This window comes from Pelodiscus sinensis, chromosome 2 (assembly GCF_052426305.1).
Source record: "Pelodiscus sinensis isolate ZL-2025 chromosome 2, ASM5242630v1, whole genome shotgun sequence".
NCBI lineage: Eukaryota > Metazoa > Chordata > Testudines > Trionychidae > Pelodiscus > Pelodiscus sinensis.
Window position 1 is genome coordinate 69,035,883 of NC_143053.1, and position 23,101 is coordinate 69,058,983.

General features: G+C 44.6%; 1 long non-coding RNA gene across 1 annotated transcript; it reads left to right on the forward strand.

Annotated features, from left to right (window-relative positions):
- Positions 1–4,612: 4,612 nt before the first annotated feature.
- On the forward strand, positions 4,613–21,904 carry LOC142826723 (uncharacterized). The gene is made up of 3 exons (XR_012900935.2): positions 4,613–4,717; positions 20,653–20,736; positions 21,756–21,904. It is a non-coding gene; the product is annotated as an uncharacterized LOC142826723 (long non-coding RNA).
- The last annotated feature ends 1,197 nt before the right edge of the window (positions 21,905–23,101 follow it).

A 23,101-nucleotide genomic window follows, 5' to 3' on the forward strand; every position in this document is an offset into this window, starting at 1 on the left:
GTTTGTTCACGAGACCAGGAGGATCAGACATGATCTAAACTACAGACTTAGGTTGACACAAGATAGGTTACACTGACCTAAGTATCAAAGCATCTTTTAAATTTTGCTCCCACCAATTTACCTGCCCCACTACCGATGTAATATCTTCACCCCACGAATGGCAGAGTCAAGGTCAATGTAGTTATATCAGCACAGCATCAGTGTAGACACTGTGTTGCTTATGTTGACCACTACTGGTTTTCAGGAGCCTTCTCACAATGCCCCACAATGATTGTATAAACACTGACATGACCAACCCAAGGTGTGAAATACAGACACAAGGGCTACGTCTAGATTGCATCCCTTTTTCAGAAAAGGGATGCAAATTGGACGTATCGCAATTGCTAATGAAGCGGGGATTTAAATCTCTTAAAATAAGAGATAAGGGATCTTTCGGAAAAGGCTTTATTTTCCAAAAGATCCGCGTCTACACTGGCGCTTTTTTCTGGCAAAGCTCTGTGCTGAAAAAAAGCGGCAACCATTTTTATGCTAATGAAGCGGGGGAGATTTAAATCCCTGCTTCATTAGCAATTGCGATACGTCTAATTTGCATACCTTTTACGGAAAAGGGATGCAGTCTAGACATAGCCAAGCAGTGTAATTCTTGTGATGGCTATAGGCCTATGTAACACAGGTCAACATAATTTTAAAGAATAGACATGGCCTCACTGAGTTAAGTCTATTCCTTAGATATTTAGATTCCATTAGGAATACAAACAGGAAAATGTCAGTTTAAATATTGACGGTTCCTCATGTCAGAACAAATTACTAGAAAATAAACTGGGCTATATCTGAAATCTTCTATTGACATGTGGAATAGGCTGCTTCAGGAACTGGATTTGGAAGCTGCTTATGGGGCAAAAACACAGGTGAACATTTTAGAAAAAGCTGTCATTAATCTAACACTCAGCTGTAAAGGTCCCTTTTAGAATGTTGATCTTGGGCACAAAATATCCACTCACACTTCTTAGTTTTTGTTAAATGCAGTTTGGCAGAGTACCTGAAATAGCTAAACATACTGGTGTATCTTTTGCCCCTGGAGTTGTACCATATACATGTAGCATTTTCCAGCTCATAGCAGTTAGTGTATCAAAAACCTTGTACAATATTTCAAGTGTAGCCCAAAGTCCAGTGTGCTTCAGCAGCAACCCTGGGAACTACAAGCTGTGGACCACAAACTGCAGCATGATGAGAGAACTTCCTGGTTAGTTAGAAATATGTGCTATGGAATGGTTTATGGTTTTAAATCTGCACATGAAAGTCATCCAGGGTGTTTCCAGTGCTTGGACACCACAGTGACTGGATTGTCAATGACTTGAGAACAGCCTTAAGTCTAAAGCAGTGATTGGTTTTAGGAAGACATGTGACCACCTCAATTGGTAGGGTCTGACCAGGTAATTTACCCTGGAAGGTGGGAAAGAGAACAAGTTCCTGCCCAAAGTGGAATCTATAAAACAATGGGAATCTAGCTGTCCTTGAATAACACATCCAAGAGAATAGTCAGGAACCCCAGGGAAGAAAAAAGATCTTCCCTGGTGTGAAGGCTTGCCCAAAATAAGAACAGTTTTAGGGTAAGTTTGCAATAAGCTTTAGTTTGTTAGAACTAGCAATGTGTTTCCTTTTATTTTAAATTTGTAATTTACTTTGCTCTGTCCTTTTTCACTTGCAACCACTTAAATCCTACTGTTTATACTGAATACAAATTTTTTTTATTTACCATCAAGCCCACTGTAAATAATTGTTACCTGGGGTAGGGGCAAATAGTGAGTACATCCTTCTTTCATTGTTAAACTGGGTTTACCTGAATGTGCTTTCAATGTGTGAAAACTCTCACGCAGTGAAAGATGAATTTATTTGAGGTTCTGATCCTATTTGAGAGGTTGATTTGCTGGATGCTGTCTCTGCATTCTCCAAGGCTACATCTAGACTGGCATGATTTTCCGCAAATGCTTTTAACGGAAACGTTTTTCCGTTAAAAGCATTTGTGGAAAAGAGCATCTAGATTGGCACGGACGCTTTTGCGCAAAAGCACTTTTTGTGGAAAAGCGTCCGTGCCAATCTAGATGCAGTTTTGCGCAAGAAAGCCCTGGTCGCCATTTTCACCATCGGGACTTTTTTGTGCAAAACGGTTCTCAGCTGTCTACACTGGCCCTCTTGCGCAAAAGCATTTATGCAAGAGGGCTTTTCCCCCCGAACGGGAGAGTCATTGTATTTGCGGAAGAACACTGACAATCTTACATTAGATCATCAGTGTTCTTGCGCAAATTCAAAGCGGCCAGTGTAGACAGCTGGCAAGTTTTTCTGCTTTTGCAGAAAGACTTTCCAGTCTAAATGCAGCCCCAGAGTTTAAGTGGTTCAGTATCTGCATTGCTCTTTGGGGTAGGGGAGGGAGAAGTGGCAATCTCAGCTCTGTAGCTTGGCTGGGGAAGACAAGAGAGCTGGTCCAGCAAGACAGGGTGGTGAGAAGCCCCAGAGAGCAAGAAGGTGAGTGTCAGTGGATTTATCAGCTCACCAGGAAACAGCTCCAATGGGTTTCTGTGATTGCACCTTGTCACAATTATCTTTTGCATCCAGGAGTAGAAGGCTGGTCCAGAGGGGAGGGTGCTAGCCTGGAACACGAAAGAACTCCATTACAGGCTTAACTATGATGGAAGAGGGAGTGAGCTAAGGATAATAGAACTCTCCTATTTCTCAGGGGAATTGGAAGCAAAAATACTCTAGATTATGAAGTGCTGCATTACTACAATAATACAGCTGCACAGGACAGATTTAAAAATACAGAAGGAATGTTTGCATCCGTATGAGGATAATTTGCATTTTTTTGCAATAATCCCTACACTGTATGTATGCAAAAAGAGATAAGCTTATTGGCACACACTGGTAAAACCTGACAAACCACATGCCTTCTGCATGGTTAGCTTCAAAATATGAAGAGGAGTTCTCGGCTCCCAGTTAATGTTGCTGCTTGCCCAAAGCAAAATGGACGAGAGGGGAGCTTTTAAATGATTGAACTGACCTAAAGCACCATTTTCTGAGTGCACCGTTGTGCAGCCTTAGGAGTGATGATTTACAGGCTGCTTACTTCACATTGCTCTCCAAAGTGCAGGAATCATTTCAAAAGAGACTATATAAAAATAGCACCTTCTGACTGAGTAGGTCTATTCCTTGTATATGTTAGGGAAAAAAGAAGAATGAATTGAATGTCTTTCTAGCCGAACCTCTACAGCTTTTAGAGAAGAAACCAGATTATAGTCTTGTTTGTCCAACATCAATAGAATTGTTGAATTCCAATTAGAGGAATTTCCAATTGCAAGTTGTATCCTCCATTATACATCTGTAAACAAATAGAAGGTGCTAGAGTGGCGCTGGTACATGTTCAGGTAGCATTTGTCTTGAAAAGCCATCATTACTTGTATGAACACAAGCCACAAAGAAAAAGGCTGGACTTAATTTTCCCTGAATATACCCCTTCCTTGCTATGCACATACATGTTAATTAATGTATTTTTCCTGCAGGCTAAGAAGGAAGGCAAAGTGAGAGATAATAATGATACTATTTTTAAATACTTGGAGGGATACTGTCATACTATGAGAAGTGTTGCCACAAGTTTCAAGGGGTTGCATGAGAACTACAAGTGGCCTGCCAGTGTTGGGGTGTAGACACTGCAGAAACAGATGCTGTGTGTCTTCTTTGAGATCCACAAGGGTCAGGCCTAGCTATTCCCATGAACATCAGGTTTATGTGGAGATGAACAGCAATACTCCCCTGCCTGTGCTGCATTCTCAATAGTCCTCAGCTTCTAAGGGAGTAATGCACTGCAAAAGGAATTCCTCCAGAACCACGCTTTAAAGAGCAACCCTCCCCATTGAAGTGCTATTCATGTAAGAAGGGGAGACAGTGATCCTACTGGTTTTTTTAAATGAATATATATTTCCCAATTTCATAAGTATACTTAGTGTCTGTCTAGTGACTTTAAAGAATCATTTCCTTATTCTTGTCAATACCATGCCCGATATTAAGGAGGCACAAATTATAGTGTTAATTTGTAACTAAATTTCACTAAAAAAGTAAATAAAGCCAGTTTTCTTCAACAGTGTGCCAAAAGTATTACATGTTGATATCCTAATGTCAATGTACAAAGTAGTAACTTTGTCCTTGGATTTTTTTTAAAGAAAGATTTTCAATAATTTCATGTTAGATGAAAACATATCCCCTTTAACAAACTGACTGTACATCATAGGCCCTATCTTTAAAAATAAATGAGAGTAAATCTCCCTCCCTGACAGACACTTCTGCTGTTCTTAAAAAATTTTCTAAGACAACACTAAAAACCCAAATCATGCTAAGTTGTATTGATCTGATTTCATTGTAATTGGAGAGCAGACCTTTCCTCTATTTCTAGGTTTCTTTTCTCCCTCTGATGAGGCGTCCCCTGCACCTAAGCAGGTTAATGTAGGCCAGACTGGTTGAATTAACTTCATATGTTGCACCTGGAGGAAAAGTCAGAGCATGATAAGTACTAAGGGTGGAGGCTACATAGCTGGCAAATGGAAACAAGGACAGGAAGGAAGAGTAGTTCTTGCCCAGAGGGAAAGGAATTGGTCAGCAGAAAGGCAGCACTGTAGGGCCATAGGAAGTCTTGAGAAGGAGACGTTCTTGAGTGTGAGTCCGGCAAGAGGTATGTAAAAAGGAAGTAAGAGGAGGAAGTTCTCTTGAGATTAAGGTTAGTAAAGACATATAGCAACAGTGTCTGAGACTGAGCAGATGAGGTTGATAGTCACAGGGTTGCTGTGCTAGGATCCAGAGTAGGTAGGATTGCCAGATGGTTTCAACAAAAATATTGGACATATTTGATATTACATCACAATCTACATTACATCTTATTTAGAAAATACTGGACACTTATATTTTCTCAATTTGTTTCCTGAACAGATTGGCTTCATCCTCTATCTGCTACTGGTAAAGTGGCACAAGATCTGAAGCTGGAATGGCAGACTGCCTGAAAAGACATCCCAACATCTTATCTGGTGGGATTTTGTCTTCCTGGAAGGAAGATTGAGAGAGATTTGGCGGGAGGGCGAAGTCATGAAATGGAAGCACCCTGAGTCACAAAGAGAGGGCCACTGGCAGGAGGGAGCACCAAATGGGGCAAAAACTAATTCCTAGAGCCAGCCCCCCAAGAAGGTGCAAGTAGAACGAGTGGAACTCTTTACATTCCCCTTTTGTCTGTTTTAAAGCTGAGTTGGGAAGAGAAAGAATTCAGTTTTAGAAAAGATTTAAATATTCCAAAGTTTGCTTTGGCTTAGGTTCAGCATGAACATCAAAACCTTTCAAAGTCACTAGGAAAGGGAATAGAGTCCTAGCTCCAAGGCTGTTCAGCTAGAGATCTAGCCTAAAGCCTTGGGATCCATGACTCTGACAGACTGCGTGGTGGGCAGCTGCAGACCACAGAAGTTTGCACTGCCTGACAATCTGCATGCCAAAGAGTTGTACGGGTGAGCTGCTAGGAAACCAGACAGGGTTCCAAAGAAAGCTTGCCTTCTAGCCATATTCTAACAGACCCTGGCCTGCCTTCAATGAGACTGTCCTTTCTCATCCTGTAATCCCCTGCTTCATCCTCAAAACTCCTTCCAGTTTCTGCAGTGGGGGAGACAGGGATCTTACAGACCTGCTTTATCCCAAAGAGTAGCATCATTCTGTCCACTGAATGAGGCAGGGATCCGGTGTGAAAATGTCTGCATGAGTGCACAGAATTAAATTCATGCAGGCAATCTTAATTCTTGTGTGTGCTAATTTTTGAGTACTTGAATTTGCAACCTCAATGTGTTAACATAGTACAGTATTTCATGTATCATTTCCTAGGTATTTATTAGACAACCTAAAACTGAATTTCCATTGTGTAGAGCTGTATTAACACCCACATGAGTTAGCAGCCTTTAGATCAGCGTTTCCCAACCTATGGGTCAGGACTCAAATATGGGTTGCCATTACATTCAAAAGGGTCACCAAGCGTCTCCCCAGGTGGCTCTGTCCTCCCCCCTCTGCCCCGGCCCCCATTTTTCAATTGCCTTGGGTCACCAAGTCTTCCTGAATTGTCAAAATGGGTCCCCATCTGGAAAAGGTTGGGAACCGCTGCTTTAGATCCACAGTACAGAGCAGTCACTTGAGCTAATGAAAGGAAAAAAAATGAGGGTGGACTGGGAGAATCACAACTTCAATGTGGGTTTACATCTTTTATGTTACCAGATGGGCCTCCAAATATTGCTGAAGTCATGGAGCAAAAAGTAGTCTGGATGAGATTTCAAAAGTAAATAGTAGTTAAAGAAATCTTGAGACCATCTGTACCCATCAGTACCCATCACACCACCACAGAGAAGAATATCATCCACCTGGTTTTGTCTGTGGTGTGACATGGTACAAAAGTGACACAAATGAACAGTAATGGGGCTCAACACATAAGCATGGCATGCCTCACTTTTGGTGACATCCAAAACTGCAAAGGGAATTGCTGTGTGATTAAAAAAATCAATCCAATGTAAGTGCCTAGACCTAGATTTAGGAGCCTAACTGTAAGCATCATTTTCTGAAAATCTTTGTGCATGTTCCCAGGTGTGTGGAGAAAACTAAAAAACCATAAGGAGCTGAGAAGAATGTGAAAGACTGCAGAGTGGCCTTTAGGGAGGGCTGTGATGGCATGTTGCCTGCCAGCTTTTATAAAAGTATTCCTAATTGGATGTCCTGTTTCTCACTTTGCCCCACTCTGTTTCAACAACAGCATTTTGCATAATCTTCCTCCCCCACTGCTCTAGCAAGTTCTCCCAGCTATAAAACCCTCCCTGGCTTCTAACCATCAATTTCAAGTTCAAACTTTGCATCTTTGCCCTGACAGTTTTTTCCTTATGCTTATACACCTACTCTCACTGACTCTTGCTCACTGTCTCATGGCCTCCTGGGGCACACAATTTCAGACTTGCAAGTTGCTATTGTCAGGAAAAAAAACAAACTTCAAAAACAGATTGCAATGAGAAACTGCTGAACTAGAATTCATATGCAAATTTGACACCCTGAAACAAGGACTAAATAAACACATGGAATGGTTCTCGCATTACAATAGGTAATTTCTTTCTAGTACACTCACCTTCTCACTACTATAGGAGATGATTCACATCCACTCCGATTTCATTAGCACTGATGTCACACTTCTTTTTTCTTCTGAAGAAGGGCGTTGTAGCTCACAGAAAATTTATGCTCTAATACCCTACTAAATGTTTGTCTTTAAAATGCCACAGATCTGAAGGCAATTTTTAAACTGTCCCAGAGTGCAAAGAACTTCTTGGGGGCTTTTTGGTTTGGTTTGGGTTATTTTTGGAAGGAATAGGGGCTGTTCCCAAATAATTTCAGTTGAGCATCTACAGGGGAAAATATTATATGTGCTGGAAGATGATATTCCCTGCTTTCATCCCTGCCTCTATGGCTGTGTCCAGACTCAGGGGTTTTTTCGAAAAAACTTCACCTGCGTCTAGACTGCAGCCGTGTTCTTTCGAAATTAAATCGAAAGAATGCGGCTTTTCTTTCGACGGTGGTAAACCTAATTCCACGAGGAAGAACGCCTTCTTTCGAAAGTGCTCTTTCGAAAGAAGGCGTTCTTGAAAGCAAACAGGCTTTTTAGAAAGAGAGCATCCAGACTCACTGGGTGCTTTCTTTCGAAAAAGCGGCTTGCTTTTTCGAAATTCCGCGTGCAGTCTAGACGCGCTCTTTCGAAAGAGGCTTGCAGTCTAGACATAGCCTATGAGACAGAGAGCAATCTAGTTTAAAGTTCTCAGGATTTGTATTTGGATAAAATTTGTTATTTTTGTTTTATTTTTGTACAGCCATTGTCATGGGTGCCATTTGGGAGGGAGCTAGAGAGGGCAACAGCCCCCCACCTCGATTCTCCAGTGTCTCCTGCCTCCTCTCTCTAGCCAGGATGGAGTGAGAGAAACACAGGTAGTTTTCTTTACTCCTCTCCAGTGTGCCCTGTGCCACCAGTTGTTTTCTGAGCCCAGAGTTTCAAAGATCCCGACCAGTCAGGAAGCTCATCCGTTAGGTGAAGCATCTGGCTAAGCAGCAGCCTCTGCCTGCTTGAACTAAGAAGCTGGCAGAGTCAGAACAGGGAAGTGGGGGAGATAATTAAAAGGAGGAAATAAGTGGTTGTGGGAGGAAGGAGGGAGTAATTGGTTGGGAGTGTCAGGGTGAGGTGGAGGGGTAGGAGTTTGTTTGTGCTGTGTCCTGTAGGCTTTTTGTGCCTGCAAGTTTTAGAAGCAGGATCAAGCAGATTGCACAGGGATGAGGAGGAGGGGGGGGGCTGGCATTTGGGTGAGGTGGAACCGAAGAGTTTGTGCTGTGTGTCCTGGGGTGAGGGAGGGAGAGTTTGTGCTGCTGTGTCCTGTAATTCCCAGCTGAGCTAGGCTGCTGGTGCCTGCAAGTCTGAGAAGCAGGATTTTATCCTAGTCCCTGGCTAGACTGGGGGAGCAGATTGTGGAGGAGGTGGTGGTGGGAAAAGAGAGGATAGGTGGGTGCTGGTATCTGTGCAGTGAGGTGGAGGCAGGGTGAAGTTTGTTTGGGGTGTCCTAACTCACTTACAGTGTCCAGATGGCAGTCCTCTCTGGGTTAGAGGGTGAGGAAAGAAGTCTGCATGGGGTGAGTGTGCTAGGAGGATATTTGCATGATTACATTTCAAACAAAGTGTACATAGTTGTTAATGATTTAAGACTTAAGGAAAGAAAGAAAAAGATTCTTTTAACAGAAGCGTTTTGGAGTGCCGGAACTTTGTTACAGGTAGTGTTCTGGCTCTTATGCGTCCAAAGTAGCAAGTACTAGATGTGGTACTAGTTGTTTTGTAGGATTTATTGAAACCTTTATTTGCAAGCTCTTTGAAACATGCATCTGTCTACAAACCCTGAAGCCATGTGTTAATTTGTTCTGGGGCTTCTACTGTGGGTTAGTGACACACAAGGTGCAAGTTTCAAACCAGGAGAACTTTTATTTGCTTTTATAGCATGGATCCTAAACATTCCCCAGAGAAACTGTATATTCTTTTATTCTTCTTTTCAGTGTCAGGAAATATTGTACAAGTCATGTTCTCCTTGCATATACTATTTCTGGTTGACTCAGAGTTGTTTAGCATCTTAAAGCTGAGCTATGTGTGGATAATAGGCATTTTGGTGTGTTTACTAACTTGAGTTGTTAAAAAGGATGATGATACATGTCAGGGCCGGTCTTAAGCCGATTTCCCCGAACGGGGCCCTGTGCCTAAAGGGGCCCTTCGCCCTGAACCCGGAAGTGTGCCAGGCGCCATGGGCAGCGAGTTAATATTCAGAGTCGGGGGCCCTGCTCCAGCAATATTTGGAGCTGGGTCTCTCCCTCGGTTCTGCCTGGAGCAGTCTCCGGACCCCATCTGCCAGCCCTCCCATGCATCCTCTCACCCCAGCCCCAGAGCGTCCTCCTTGGCCCCGGTCCATCCCTACCATGCACGGCTCTAAGTGCGGATCCCCCTCGCCAGCGCACGCTGCTGCTGCTGCTATGCGCAGCGTTCCCAGGTGAGTGGGGAGGATGCCACATCCTGGGACTTTAAAACTCCTTGGCGCCACGTTGCGTCGCGTGGCCTAGCTCCTGGTTCAGAGTACGGGGACCAAGCGCAGACTCCGACCCCGCAAAGTGGAAGGCAGAAGGTAGGGGAGGGGGAAAACTAGGGGGAGGAATGGGAGAGGAAGGGGCTGGTGCGGAGGGAGAAGAGGAAGGCACCAAGAGACAGGGTGGAGGAGAGACAAATGGCAGGGGGCCAAGTGCAGACAATGAGGAAAAGGGCAGGAGGGGAGGTGTCAGTGGGAGGGGGGACAGGGTGATGCTGGGAGAGGGGAAGGGCATTGGGCGCTGGGGGGGGGGGGGCGCTGGGAGAAGGCTTGGAAGAAGGGGTGGGCATGAGAAAGGTGGGGATGGAGCAAGTCGTGTGAGGGCACAGAGGCAGGAGGGGAACGGGGCAGAAAGTGGTGAGAGGGTGGGCATCAGGGAAAAAGAGGGCAAAAGGGGCAGGAGCAGTAGGGGAAGGGGGAGTCACCAGGAGGTTGCAGGGCTAAGGGAAGGTGCAGGTGCCAGGGGATTCTGGAGGGTGAAGCAGAAGGGCAGACACCTGCAGGGGAGGGACCAGCACCAAAGGAGAGAGGCAAGGCAGGTGTGTAGAGGGAGGTGTTAGAAGAGGGAATGTGGAGGGGTAGCTCACATGATCAGAGTGGGGCTACTGGAGGAGTGGTCACAGGGGACAGAGAAGGGCTGGTGGTGGGGGGCAGGTCACAGGAGGGCCAAGGGCAGTGAGAAGGGCAGGAGTCAGGACAGCAGAGGAGGTTGAGGAGTTGGGGGGCAGCAGGCACCAGGGGAGGTGATGGAGCAAGGGGAGGAGACATGGCAGCAGAGAGAAAAGGTAAAGCTTTATAAAATATTGAATAATAACTTAGGTGCCACAGTGGCACATCCAAGCAAGCCACATGAACTCAGTACAGGTGCACAACACAAAATCCATTCTGCTCATGGGAGGAAACTCTTAGGCTATGTCTACACTGGCAGCTTCTTGTGTAAGAACATCTTGCGCAAGGGTTCTTGTGCAAGAACACATCCACACTGCCATGTGCAAGCTGTCCTTTTGTGCAAGAGCATCCATGGCAGTGTGGATGCTCTCTTGAGCAAGAAAGCCATTTTAGCCATAGGAGTTTCTTGCGCAAGAAATCCCTACCGAGCATCCACACTGCCCTCTTGCGCAAGAGAGCTTACACCTGTTAGAAAAGAGCATAGACACCCTCTCTTACCACGCCATACTGTAAATTTCCTTGCGCAAGAACGGCTATACTTGCGCAAGAAGCCATGAGTGTAGACATAGCCTTAGAGGGAACACTTCTCCCAGCCTCTCTGCCCCCGAGTTAATGTCACACACATTGGGTTAATGCAATTGCAGGATAGTTGGTGGGGGCGGCCAAACTAATCCCTGTTGGTAGGAGGATGGTGGGAAAAGCTGAGGGGCTCTGTGTCTACAGACTCTGCAAGCAAACAAACTTCCCAGCATGCCAGCGGTTCACCTTGCTGGGATGGAAACTGAAGTTTCCAAGTCCCTCCTTCCACCCCCAGTTAAAAAAAAATCGATAAAGGATAATACCCATTCATAAGCTGACCCCCACTCTTTACTGCATCGTTTTTTACCAAAAAAAATAGCTTATGATAGAGCATGGGTTCCCAAACTGGGGGGAGGGGGGGTGAAGAAATTCCAGGAGGGGGGCACCAGGCAACCCAACCCCCCCCCCCCCCATCAAGTTTTGCTGCCCCAGTTAGTTCCTTTTTTTGCTCAACGGGTTTTGCTGTTGTGGGGGTTGCTGTTGGGGGGGTTTTGCTGTTGTGTGAGGGTTTTTCAAAAATCAAAAAGGGGCCGTGATGCCGAAAAGTTTGGGAACCACTGTGATAGAGTATATACTTGCTGAATGATGGTCTTGTAGTTAGAGTATAAACTATGAATTAGGAGACTTTCCAGACAACCTTGTTGTCTCTCTATGTTCTCTCATGGAGAACAGGGACAGTAATGAAGCATTCGTCCTTCAGAGGGTTCTGAGAAGATTAACAGATGATTGAAATCATCAGCTATGGAAGTGGTGATATAATCAAAAGTTTAATAATACTTAAATTGTATTGAAAAAACAGTTGCCCTACTCCTATTTGAAGTTGAAGATGTGTAATATTATAGTAATGAATAGAATTTTACTTTCTTAGGGTCTGATATATAATAGCTTTACTACAATATCGAAGAGTACGTCTATACTGCAGCATTATTTCAAAGTAACTAATGTTATTTCAAAATTCAGCATCTACATAGCATCTACATAGCAAGCCCACTATTTTGAAATAACGGGCTTCTTATTCTAGAATATTAAACCCTCATTTCATGAGAATAATGCCTCTTTTGAAATAGTTATTTTGAAAAAGGGTGTGTGTAGATGGTGCAACCATGGTTATTTCAAAATAATTGGCCTCCAGGGCTTCTCACAGCTGCCCTGGTGGCCACTCTGTCCATGCCCATCGGAACTCTATAGTTCCCTTCTTCAGACTTCAAAGCTGCAGCCACAGGGGAAACTGCTCAAGGAAGGCCATGCCAGCCCTGGGCCACGCGGCAGGACACATCTGTGGTGCCATAGCAGACCTCCAGGCTTCCAGTGAGCCCTCCACGGCTGCAACTGAACCAGCTGCCAGCTCCCCAAGGCCCTGCCCAGGGGCAGAAGAGGAGGGCACCATCCTGGTCTGGCACAGAGATCCTAGGTCTCACTGAGGTCTGGGGTGAGGAGGCTAACCTCCAGGATTTCTGCACCAGATGCAGGCATGCAGACATCTATGGCTAGATGGCCTACAGCCTGGTCCAGAAGGGCCATATGCACACCCAGGAGCAGGTGCACATGAAAGTTACAAACTCAGGCAGGTCTACATGAAGGCCAGAAAGCAGAGCTCCTGCTCCAGAGCAGCACCCTGCAAATGCCAGTACTACGAGCAGCTCCACTGTAGCCAGGCTAGGGAGTCCATCCCTCTCCCTCTCCCACTTTGTTGTGGACTCTGGGCAGAAGATGCCTATCATCAGCCTCCTGGAGGGCAGGTCCAAGGAGGAGGAGGAAAACTAAACCAGGGTGGACATGATGCCCATTACCTAGGAGGTCAACCTGTCCCACTTCCAGGATGTCAGCCAGCGGTCAGACAGAGCCAGAAAAGGCCCATCAGGTGAGTTCACTTATTTTCCCATGACACACGTGGGGGGAGGTGGCAGGCAGTGAGGGGCTGCATGCTCCTTGTTCGGCCTTCTCAGCCTGGAGATTGCACAGTAGCCTGTACACATGGGTGCACATGGAGCGCCAGTCCAGAGAAGACAGCTGCATGAGGCTGCCACAAAGGAACCTTGCACTCCTGCTCAGGATCAGCTGTATGGCAGGCTGCCCCTTTAAAATGTTGCCTCTGAGCCTTTCAAAGTGGCAGCTGTGGAGCCCGTGGTCAGCTGGGGACTCCCTAGCTGATCCCTGTGGCATTGCCCCAGAACCCAGGATTAGTCCCCAGCTGCCCCTTTGAAACTGCCCCCTCCACACCTTTCAAAAGTTCAGTGGAGCCTGGGGTCAGCTGGGGACTCCCCAGCTGATCCCAAGCTCGGTGCAGTACTTCCCTGGAGCCCGGGGTCAGCTGGGGAGTCCCCATGCCCCAGCATGCAGCATAGCATGGAGCCCAGAGTCAGTGGGGGACTGTGACCCTGCTGGGGACTCTTGTGAATTTCAAAGCAGGCACGCCGCATGCAGCCCAGAGTCAGCGGGACTTCCTGCTGGCCCCGGGCTATATGTAGAGTTCCGCATTCCTCCTTTGAAATGTACAAGAGCCCCACATTTCAAAGGAGGAATGTGTAAGTGCCTATCGACTAGTCGATGGAAATTCTGTCAATTAATCAATTAACCTCATTTTAACATCCTTAGCATGAGCATGGCCCTGAAAGTCAACCTCCTCACACCAAACTGATTCCAGATGGAATGGTAGCTGTCCAGCGTGGCGAGCTTCCAATGGTAATGGTGACCTTCTTCTGGAGGGGGATGGCAGGTCACATATGGGTGTCCCATCACCAGAGGGCAGGGGCGAGCCATTCACAGAGCTCAAGGCAGGTGTCCTTCCACATGTGAAAGTTGTGGAGCTACTGCTAGTCATCCCACCGCTCCATGACAATCCGGTCCCACCAGTCGGAAGTGGTGTCCCACTGCCAAAAGCGGTGATGGACAGTGTGCAGGGGAGGGTGGGAAGGGTTGTGCTGCATGAACAGCATGTGGAGTGGGGTAAGGAGGTGCCCTGCAGTGAGCTGGGGGTTCTGTTCCTGCAGTGCCATGAGGGCAACCTGCAGTGACCACACCAGGAGATGCAGCATGAGGTCTAAGAACTGGTGAGTGTTTTGCAGCAGGTCCAGTTCCATGGCTGGAGTGCTGTGGCATCGGCAAGGGTAACCAGAGCAGGCAATGAGATGAGTTTGCTGTCCTTCAAGGAAGCAGGCAAAGATGAAGTGCCTGAGATACGGCTGTAGAGGAGAATCCCTTTAAGCACAAGCCTCAGCCTCAGGCAACAGGTCCAAGAAGTGACTGCTGTCATGATGCCCTGCCCGGAGTGCTTCTGGGGGGCCTTAAATGTGATTTAGTCTCCAAACAGTGTGGATGAGCTATTTCAAAATAGCTATTTTGGGAGTTATTATTCCAAAATAATTTATTTTGAAATAAGTGCATAGACATTCCCTAAGGGCTGAAACCTGGCTGTGGAAGAGGGATTCCAATGGTTTCAGTGGAACCAAGTCTGGGACCACAGAAGATTTTGTTTTGTTATATATTTTTTTAAACTTCTGCTCTTTTCTTCCATTATGGAGCACTAGTAGCATTGCCAACACCACTTTCACCAGAGAAACCCTGTGGAGTCACTAGATTTGCTATTTAAGCAGTTGAAAAGGTGTCAAATGTCATTAAACAAAATGCCCATAGAATTCAGCAAGTAGGGTGTGTGTATGAAAGAAAGACAGGCACGCAGGCACGCACACTTGGGAAGACACTCCAAGCAGCTAAGAAAGCAGCAACAGTGCTCAGACCTCCAGCTGGAGCCTTAATAGCTAAATTTATTCTGGCTTTCCTAATTACATAGGATATGACTGTCATTGGACTTGTCTAGGAATGTATAGAACCCACTTCCATTCTGCCCTGCAATTTCTTCCCCTCACCCCTAATACCTGAACACCAAGCAGACAAATGCATGCAGAGGCCAAAGAATACAACCAAAGTGAAGCTCAGAAAATTCCAAACCAGCAATTGGAGCAAAGCCCGAAGCAATCCCAGGAGCAATGTGTGTGCTTTGCTGGCTGGGAGCAGCGCCCCTAGGATTTGAGCAAGGGGTGGTTTGACCTGCATAAAGAATAACCTTTCCTGTGGCTGGAGACACTGAACTGCCCCTCTTGGGAAATACAGAACAAGTTACAGGAAGTATTTTCTCAGGGTAACATCTGTGCTCAGGGAAGCAGGTTCACTCCTCAACTAACCGCTCACCCACCCAGGCAAAGGGAATCTGGGCTGAGCTCCCAATAAGCAGTGCCCCAAAGAGAGGTCTGGTGAGGCAGTGAAATGCCAGGTTAAGAAGTAGGAGGGAATCTCTGCTCTGCCTCCTGTAACCAGGACAGCAAAGAAACCCTACCAGCTGAGCAACACCAATAAAGCCAGTCAACTATAACAAAATAAACCCAGCTGCCAAGACTATCCAGTGGGGGAGGAAGCATTGCTGCTGCTTTTTGGTCAGTGGCTGGGAACATCCTCTTGCCCAAACAGGATGATCACAGAAGCTAGTAATGGGGGCAGATTCAGTAGAGCCCCAAGGAATCACTCAGCTAGACAAGCTGGCTTCCCATTCCTTAGAGGGGAACTTTGATCAGTTAACATTTAATTGTCCAAAAGCTCAAAGGTCTGTTGACAAAAGTCTTTTCCTGAATCACTTTAGCCCAGAGAGTGGTTTCTGTCCTGGTCACTAATGTTTTTTTCTATTCGGAAGATCCTATTTTTTTCCCTGTTCGGTCAGTTATGTCCTCCCCTCTTTTTGCCTCCCTTGCTCATTGGATCTGTCTTTTCACACCCTCCCCATCACTGACTAATTGAAGCTGAGTTCCAGTTACATGTTAAGCATTTATTCTGCCTCCAGGAACTCCAGCCAAACCTTTCCCCTCATTCACAGTCTCTAAGCCCAAAAAGCCCTGGAGTGTGATTCCTTCCGAGGACATACCCAAGTGAGATGTAATGAGATTGACTTGGTGTGCAACAGAATGCAGTAAAAAGAGCATGGAATGGGTTTTATTAACACTATTGACCTACATGTGAATGATTTTGTGACTATACAAATTGTCAGTTTCTTTCTCTGAATCACTGTAATTGCCAGTGACAGTCAATGGATTTGTCACTAATTGCCTTGACGCTTATTTCCTTGCTAAGGAAACAAAAAAGATGCTAAATCTAGTGACAACGTTGCTAAGTTGGCAGCAGTGCATAGTCTTCCCTCTGTGGTACCCCAAAAGGTGGTATGGTGGCCCCACTTAGAGCCTTGATATTTCACTGATATCCGCACCAAAACAGGGATAGGTATTATAAAGGCTATTTTTAAATAATCTGAAAGACAGTTGCCAGGGACAAAACTATGACAATGAAGAAATCCTAGCTGCAGTGTATAAATGTATCTAAAATAAAATTTAGCCGGTAACTCAGGACATGTCTTTCATCCCATGTGCTGCCCACTCACTGAATCTTCTTGGAGAAGCTTCAGTAAAGGTTGTTCCCCAAGCTGCTTTAGTTTTTGGAATTGTTCAAAGACTCTATATCCTGTTTTCCACTACTATGCTACTGTTGGTGGGGATTAGAGAAAGCACTTTAAAATTCCAAAGCATGACAAAACAGTAATCAAGAGCAGTGGCAATCTCGCTATCACTAAATCAGGGTGAGTATGTTCTTCATACTTTATTCGAGATCAAGGCTATACAGAATCTCTCACCAGAACTTATACTGGAGGATAACAGCTTCCCCTTCAAAAAAAACAAAACTAAACTAAACACTCCCCTCCCAAACCCTTCTCCCCTCCCCCAAATTTTGGTTTCTTATTGCAACAACTTGGTTAACATGTCTGATCAAAACTTAATGGTATGAGAAAAAAATTGAGTCTGGAGCTTGACATTCAAATGGGTCATGAGTTACTTAGTAATCTTCAAGATGCTTATTGGAATTGTGGTCTTCTGGATTCATTGTATGCAACAACAACAACAACAACAAAAAAGCTGCTGTATCACATGATGAAGTATTAGTTTATTTTTGAACTGTATGGATATTTCTATCTCACCGTAATGACAGGTGAACTTAATAAAAACAAAAGGTTATCAAATCCTGAAAATATCTGAATGCAAGGTGTTTAACTGTATCTTAGATACAGTATTAATCCATTTGGACAGTAGGAGATGTAAGTATAAGAGCTGGAGAAGGGCTTGTTTTTGCGACAGCTGTCTTTTCAGATTGTCACCCATGAAGACATTCAGAAGCACTTCTGAGCGTTAACAACCACCTACCCTGAAGATTTAAACTGAGAGTTTTGAGGATGCTTTTTGGCAGTTTTTTTTACTTTTATAAGAGGGGTGGTCTATCAGAAAAGTTTTAATAGCTGTTTACTACCAAGGAAGATAAAGGGGATGAATATATGCCACAAAATGACAGCATTGATTATCCATACCAATGTAATCAGTATGGAAAGAAAAAGAGTTGACTTAATACTGGCTTTGATTCTGTTGTTAACTTGCAAGCCTTTCCTTGTTGAAGCTTTATTTTTAGCAATCCAGTTGCTTTGGGGGGTTTTATCTACAAATTACATGCAGACCATTTGACTATCCAGTTTACGATAATTACTGTGGTTGAGATGATCAGCTAGTATGGGGGAGAGAAGCTCTGTAAGTAATGTCACATCAAAAACATTAACTACACTATAAATATTATTCAGTGTCTGATCAACAAAATAATGCATAGTGAATAGTGCAGCACTTACTTTCATTTCAGAATCCAAATGTTAAGTATTTGTTTAAAATGCAAACACAGGAACTTCCTTTCAACAATGAATCATTAAGGCAGGCTCACAAAAGCTTTATCTGAGAGCAATAATTATTGTGACTATAATTTCAGATCCATGGGTTATATTGAGACAGTCCAGTTTTTCCAATGTACATGGGGATATTGCCAGCTCATGACTCTTTCCTCAGGCCCTCCATTGCCAGCACTCCCAGTTATCTTCCTGGGGACACTACAGTCCATTGATGATCTTTCAATATAGACCATTTTAGATTTGGATGTGATTTATACCTTTAAGTTAGTGGCACTGTTATGGCCCCACAGTACACCAACATTTTTATGGCTGATTTAGAACAATGCTTGCTCAGTTCTCATCCCCAAGTGGCCCTCCTCTACTTGTGCTACATTGATGACATCTTCATCATTTGGACCCCTAGGAAGGAGGCCCTTGAAGAATCCCACTGAGATTTCAACAATTTCTTCCCCACTATCAATGTCAGCCTGGAACAATCCACACAAGAGATCCACTTCCTGAACACTACAGTGCAAATAACTGATGGTCACATAAACACCAGCTTTTACCTGAAACATACTGATCACTATACTTATCCACATGCCTCCACCTTTTATCTGGAACACTTCACATGATCCATTGTCTATAGCCAAGCCCTAATATATACTCATTTTCTCCAGTCCCTCCAGGAGAGACAAACACCTACAGGGTCTCTATCAAGCATTCTTAAAACTACAGTACCCACCTGGGAAAATGAAGAAATAGATTGACAGAGCCAGGTGGGTACCCAGAAGTCACCTACTAAAGGACAGACCCAACAAAGAAAACAGACATCCACTGGTCATAGCCTACAGCCCCCAACTAAAAATTTTGCAACATATCATCAAGGATCTACAACCTATGCTAATGGTGATCCCTGGCTCTCACAGACCTTGGGCGGCAGGGCAGTCCTTGCTTACAGGTAGCTCCCCAGCCTGAAACATACTCATTCGAAGCCACACTCCACAACAGAAACATTAACCCAGGAACCAAGCCTTGCAACAAACCCCATTGCTAACTCTGTCCACACATCTATCCCAGTGACACTATCATAGGACCTAAGTACATGAGTCAGACCATCAAAAGCTCATTCACCTGCATATCTGTTAATGTGATCTATGCCATCAGGTGCTAGCAATGTCTCTCTGCCATGCACATTGGACGAATTGGATTGTTGCTATGCAACAGAATAAATGGACATAATTCAGACATTAAGAATGGATGTCACTGGGTGGGTATGCCCAGCCCCCTCTAAGGCTGGGTGTTGAGCCTATTAGGCCCCGCAATATGTGCTCCACCCCATGAATGTTACAGTCCCGAGTACCCACAGACCCTTTCTCTCATATGAGAGTCCGGCCTAGTGGCCAACATTAGTAGCCACCCCTGTTTGCGGGGCAGTCGGGCCTGGTGACCAAAGTCACTAACAACCTCCCTGTCCACAGAGCAAAAGGACCTGGCAGCCATAGTCAGTAGCAACAACGGGAGTGCCTTGTCACAGGGAATGGGAGTAGGAGGACCCTGACCTTCCCTCTCCACAGGGTCCCAGACCAGGGCCATGTCAGTGGTGGGAGTGCCCAACCACTAGCTCCGTGGGGAATCCACCTGTAACAAGCTGAGCTCTTGAGGGTTCCAGCTCCCCACCCTGGGCTACTTCACAATCAACAACATCTTCCCCAAATGCCTCTTCCAGACTGGGAGCTTCCCCAGCCTGTCTCCATTGGCTGGTGTCTGCTGTGGCATCGGTCTGCTGCTCCTCCTCCTGAGCTTTGGAAGCAGCTCCTTCCTCTGCTGTGGTCAGCCCTGACTGAGCTGCTCCACTGGCCTTTATACTGGTCCTCCAGTTGGAGTATGACCAGCAGGGCTCTGGGGGTGGGGCTCTCTCAGCCAGATAGCTCTGGTTGACTGCTTCCGGTCCAGTGCAGGGTTGGTGCACCCCATCACAATGGAAACATACAAAAACCAATCGGAGAACATTTAAACCTCCCTGGACACATAGTTACAGACTTGAAAGTTGCCATCCTCAAGCAAAAAATCTTCAAAAACAGGATGCAACATGAAACTGCTGAGCTGAAACGCATGTGCAAATTGATACCGTCTGAATGGGAACTGGGAATGGCTCTCTCATTGCAATAAGTCATTTTCTACTTTAGATAGTCTCACCTTCTTATCCACAACCACATTGATTGGATTAGTCCTGATGTAGCAGTGCCATCTCTGTATCCCTCTCAGTTTCTTTTTCTTTCATTTCATCAGCTGATGAAGTGAGCTGTAACTCACAAAACCTTGTGCCGCAAAAAAACTGTTAATCTTTTAGGTGTCGCTGGACTTCTTGGTGTTTTGGCTGAAACAGACTAACACAGCTACCTCTGTAACCATTTCAAAGTATTCTTTCGTTGTGATTTTGAAGACAAGTTTTTGAAAGTATGACTTATGCATAACAGCTTAAATTAATAACTGAGAAGTGAAAAGTGGCCCATTCATCTCAATGGAACATTAATTCCAAGTTGCATTGCCTTGCATTGCATTAGGAGCTCTCCACCCCTGACACATCCCAACTGTGGATTCTCAAGCAGAAGGGGAAGAGTACAGCAGTCTTGGCCCCCTTATCCAATCAGCTGGATGCTAGGATAAATGCTGTTACCAGTTTAATTATTCAGCTGCCATTTCTTGGGTGAAGAAGGGAACTGAATGGCACTGCCCCATTCTCTCTAGAGTCTTGACTTACCTTAAGCATGCCCTACACTGACACAGGGACTGATTCTGTAAGGTTTATATGGGCACATGATTAGGCCTCTGGTGAACTGAGTTCAACTTTTAATTAGAGCTAAATGAAACTACATTTCTGAGTGGTGAGGCTCAACATGGATGAAAACCCCAAGTAATAATGTAATTATGCTGCTATATTTGCATTTTTAGCAGTCTCCTGAATGAAGGAAGGATAAGGAGTTACTCAGTAGAGGAGGAAGATCAGAGGCAACGAAGTCCAGTAAAACAGAGACAGTGAGTGATCTTCAGCTACCTTCCTACAAATTAATCAAATGTTACATCTGGACAAGGTTCAGAAACAGTAAATGATGCCTTAATGTTGCTTCCTGATCATTTAGTTTCACTGCTCAAAAAAGGAGATGTGATTTTTAATTTAGTCCTGAGTAGCAGAGCAGTTAATCCAATAAGTACCCATAGTCCTGCAAAGTAACATTTCACGACATAAGTGGTTTTCGCCTCTTCAGGTGAGCAGTCATAATACTAATTAACTGTAGATTAACTTTGTAAATGGAGCATTTAAAGGGAAAAAAAGGAGGAAACTAATGAAAAAGATCCCAAAGACAAGAGTGAGGATATAAAAATATTTAGATTCAGCAAGGAGGCTACAGAGGTAGGACACAGTATTGAAGGCATATGTAACTCAGGGTGTGTCTAGACTACAGGGTTTTTTTTTTTTTTTAAAGTGGCCATTTTTTGAAAAAACTTGCCCTGCATCTAGACTGCTGCTGCATTCTTTTGAAAGTAAATCGAAAGAATGCAGCAGTTTTTTCAACTGTGGAAAACCTCATTTTACGAGGAATAATGTTTTTTTTCGAAAGTGCTCTTTCAAAAAAAGGCACTATGTAATGCAAACTGTCCTTTTTCGAAAGAGAGCATCCAGTCTTCCTGGATGCTCTCTTTCGAAAAAGCAGCTTGCTTTTTCAAAAGTACTGGTTGTAGTCTAGACGCTCTTTTTCGAAATCTTTCGAAAGAGGCTTGCAGTCTCGATGTAGCCTCAGAGGCACTGAGACTTATCAGTGGATAAGGGAGAGTGAAGTCTGCTTTTCAACCTTAGCTAAGAGGCAGGTGGCTTTAGCTCCTAAGGTTCCAGGTTCAGTCTCACACTGCCAACAACTTGGGTCCATTAGCTTTACCTAACAAAACCAAGGACGGTGGGATAATTAAGACAAAGTTTTAAAATGTTTTGATGGGGGGTGGTGACAAGGATGTAATCAATAGAAAGGACATGAATTTTGGCATTTGTTCTTTTACAGGGCTAAAGGGACATCCAGTGAAACTGAAAAGCAAATTTCAAATTGTCAAAAAAAAGCAACTAAACTAATGAACTCATGGTACCATGCATCTGTGAGCATTCATGAGTAATGTCATGCACATTTCAATTGAACCTTTTTTTAAAATAAAGAATCTAAAACTTAATTTTTTCAGGTCATCAGCCAACAATTTACTGTATAGAGTTAGAAGGGAAAGGCCTGTGAATGCAGGTCATTCCAGTACTTCTGTATTTCTTCCATTTCCCTCCGTAGCATCTACTACAGGCCACTGTCAGAGAGAAGATATTTTTCTAAATGGACCAAGGGTATGACCATGACAAATGGTGTAAAACAATGCACATGGGGTAGACGCTGGCACTACCTGAGTAATGGCAATGCAGAATTTCTCTCCCTTAGGTCCCAGCCTCACAGACTTCTGCACCATACTGTAAGATGGTCCTGTATACTCCTTCCAACTTGGAATAGGTGTGTGCCCTTCCCATTTCCTGCTGGGAGTGATGTGTATTAGAGAGGGCATGAAGAGGACCCATTTGGCTTTCCTGACACAGGGACTGCAATCACAATGAAACTTGGGCTACATCTAGACTGCACTGTTAAATCAGAAAAGATACACAATTTGCAGTAAACAAATTGTACTTTCGAAAGAGGCTTTTCTTAGCATCTACATGGCACCACATTTCAGAAAAAAGTGCTTTTTCAACACATCCCTTATTCCTCGTAGAACAAGGTTTAAAGGGATGACGAAAGAGTGTGTCCACTTTTCAAAAACATTTTAAAAAAAGCAGATGTGTTCCTTAGATGCAGCGAAAACAATCTAGACACAGCAGTCTAGACATAGCCTTGCGCAAGGAGGCAAGAGATGCAGATTCTTACAGCACTTTTCCACAACCCTGGGCACATACACACCAAGTCTACTCAAATCTAATCCAGAAAGATTAAACCAAATGGATGGAAGGTAAAGAGATGTGAAATCAGTTGGAAAAGGAAGAGAAGCAAATAGGGAACTAGCTAGGGAGAAGGAAAATGTAAGGAAATAGAAAATTAGATATGGCAGTTTACTAGGGATGTTAAATTGTGTTTAATCAGCTAATCGAATAGTCAATAAGGGGGGAAACTGCAGAGCCACAGCAGGGTTAGCTCCTAGCCCCGGGAACCAACCCCTCTGTGACTCTGCCTTTTAAATGTATTAAGATTAGTACATTTAAAAGGCAGAGGTACAGCCAGAGGAATCAGCTATCTCGGCTCACACTCAGTCCCAGACGCTGCCATTCTGCTTTTTAAATGTGTTAAGAGCAGTGTTCCCTCTAAGATTTTTCAGCCATGAGCAG